Source organism: Psammomys obesus, unplaced genomic scaffold, assembly GCF_907164565.1.
Source record: "Psammomys obesus unplaced genomic scaffold, mPsaObe1.curated_primary_1811, whole genome shotgun sequence".
Classification (NCBI taxonomy): Eukaryota; Metazoa; Chordata; class Mammalia; order Rodentia; family Muridae; genus Psammomys; species Psammomys obesus.
This window is the reverse complement of record NW_026591872.1, coordinates 2910516-2913701: the sequence shown is the minus strand read 5'-3', so window position 1 is coordinate 2913701 and position 3186 is coordinate 2910516.

Here is a 3186-nt window from a genome sequence, read left to right as displayed (position 1 = left end):
ATTTTATGTCCTTTGTTAGTATCGTGAAGTGTCTTGTTTCCCTAATTTTTTTCTCAGCCCTTTCGTCTTTTTTATACAGGAGGACTACTAAGATTTTTTTTGAGTTAATTTTGTATCCAGCCACTTTACTGAAGGTGGTTATCAGCTTTAGGAGTTCCCTGGTAGAAATTTTGGAGTCACTGAAGTATATTCTCATATCATCTGCAAATAGTGATACTTTCATTTCTTTCTTTCCAATTTGTATCCCCTTGAACTTCTCTAGTTGTCTTATTGCTCCACAAGAACTTTAAGAAGTATGTTGAAGAGATATGGAGAGAATTGGAAGCCTTGCCTTGTCCCTGATTTCAGTAGGGTTGATTTAAATTTCTCTCCATTGAGTTTTATATTGGCTATAGGCTTGCTGTGTGTTGCCTTTACCATGTTTAGGTAAGTGCCTTGTATCCCGATCTCTCCAAGACTTTAAGCATAAATGGATGTTGGATTTTTTCAACTGTTTTCTCACAATCTAAGGAGATGATCATGTGATTTTTCTCCTTTAGTTTGTTTATATGGTGGATCACATTATTAGATTTCCATATATTGAACCACCCCTGCATGATTAAGAAGAAGCCTACTTGGTCATAGTGGATGATATCTTTGATGTGTTCTTGTATTCAGTTTGCATGTATTTTGCTGAGTATTTTTGCATCAATGATCATAAGAGAGATTGGCCTGAAATTCTCTTTTTTTGTTGGGTCTTTGTGAGGTTTAGATACCAAGGTGACTGTGGCTTCAAAGAATGAGTTTGGTAGTGTTACTTCTGTTTCTATTTTGTGGAATAGTTTGAAGAGAAGGTGTGGTAGAATTCTGTGCTGAAATCATCTGACCCTGGGCTTTTTTTAGGGTGGGAGACGTTTGATGACCGCTTTTATTTCCTTAGCGTATGTAGGAGTATTTAATTGATTTACCTGGTCTTGATTCAACTTTCATGAGTGGAATCGATCAAAAAAAATTTCATTTCATTTAGATTTTCAAATTTTATAGCATATAGACTTTTGAGGTAAGTCCTAAGAATTGTTTGGATTTCCTCAGTGTCTGTTGTATGTCCTCATTTTCAATTCTGATTTTGTTAATTTGGGTAGCGTCTCTCTGACTTTTAGTTTGGCTAACAGTTTGTCTATCTTGTTGATTTTCTCAAACTACCAGGTCTTGCTGAGTAATATTCCATTTGTGTATATGTACCACAATTTCTGGATCCATTTTTCAGTTGAGGGGCATCTGAGTTGTTTTCAGCTTCTGGCTATTACAAATACAGCTGCTACAAACATGGTTGAGTAAATGTCCTTATTATGTACATGAGCCTCTTTTGGATATATGCCTAGGAGTGGTATGGATGGATCTTGAGGAAGTACTATTTCTAGTTGTCTGAGAAATCACCAGATTGATTTCCAGAGTGGTTGTAAAAGTTTACTTTCCCACCAGCAGTGGAGGAGTGTTTCCCTTTCGCCACAACCTCTCCAGCATGTGTTATCGCTTGAGTTTTTGATCTTGGCTATTCTGATGGATGTAAGGTGAAATCTCAGTGTTGTTTTGATTTGCATTTCCCTGATGGCTATTGACATTGAGCATTTCTTTATGTGTTTCTCTGACATCTAATATTCCTCTACAGAGAGTTCTCTGTTTAGCTCTGTTCCCCAATTTTTAATTGGGTTACTTGGTTTGTTGCTTTTCTGCTTCTTTAGTTCTTTATAGAAACTAGATATTAGCCATCTGTCAGATAGAGGGTTGGTGAAGATTCTTCCCCAATTTATAGGCATTCATTTTGTTTTGATAACGGTGTCCTTTGCTTTACGGAAGCTGTTCAGTTTTATGAGGTCCCATCTATTGATTGTTGCTCTTAGAGCCTGTGCTGTTGGTGTTCTGTTCAGGAAGTTGTCTCCTGTACCAATGAGGTCTAGAGCCTTCCCCTCTTTTTCTTCTTCTAGAAAATCATGAAATTTGCAGGTAAATGGTGGGGACTAGAAAGGATCATCCTGAGTGAGCTATCCCAGAAGCAGAAAGACACACAGGGTATATACTCATTCATATAGTCATACAATATAGATAAACGTACTAAAATCTGTACACTTAAAGAAACTAATCAAGAGAGAGGACTCTGGCTAAAATGCCCAATCCCTATCCTGAAAGGCAAAGAGGATGGACATCAGAAGAAGAAGAATACAAGTAACAAGTTAGGAACCTGTCACAGAGGGCCTCTGAAAGCCTCTGACCTGCAGACTATCAAAGTAGATGTTGAGACTTATGGCCAAATGTTGGGCAGAGTACATGGAATCTTATGAAAGAAGTGAGAAATAGTAAAATATGGAGAGGATAGGAGCTCCACAAGGAGAGCAACAGAACCAAAAAAATTTGAACACAGGGGTCTTTCCAGAGACTCATACTCCAACTAAGTAACATACATGGAGATAACCTAGAATCCTTGCACAGATGTAGCCCATGGCAGTTCAGTGACCAAGTGGGTTTCATAGTAATGGGAAAAGGGATTGCCTTGACATGAACTGCTTGGCCTGCTCTTTGATCACCACCCTTGAAGGAGGAACATCCTTACCAGGCCACAGAAGAATACAATGCAGCCACTTCTGATGTGATCTGATAGACTAAGATCAGAAGGAAGGAGAGAGATCTAATAGACTATGTTCAGAAGGAAGGAGAGAAAGACCTGCTCTATCAACAGACTTGGGGAGGGGCATGCGTGGAGAGGGGGCAGATAGGTGGGATTAGGAGGGGAAGAGGTAGGGGTTTATGGGGGGATACAAAGTGAATAAAGTGTAATTAATAAAAATAAAAGAACCTGTTCTTGGTTTCATTGATTCTTTGAATTGTTTTGTTTGTTTCTAATTTATTGATTTCAGTCCTGAGTTTGATTATTTCCAGCCTTCTACTCCTCTTTGGTGCATCTACTTCTTTTTTCTGTAGGGCTTTTAGGTGAGTAAATAAGTTGCTTGAATGAGATGTTTCTAATTTCTTCTTGAAGGCACTTAGTGCTATGAACTTTCCTCTTAGCACTGTTTTCATCGTGTCCCATAAGTTTGGGTATGTCGTGTCTTCATTTTCATTGAATTCTAGGAAGACTTTAATTTCTTTCTTTATTTCTTCCTTGACCTAGCCATCACTGAGTACCAAGTTGTTCAGCATCCATGTGTGTGT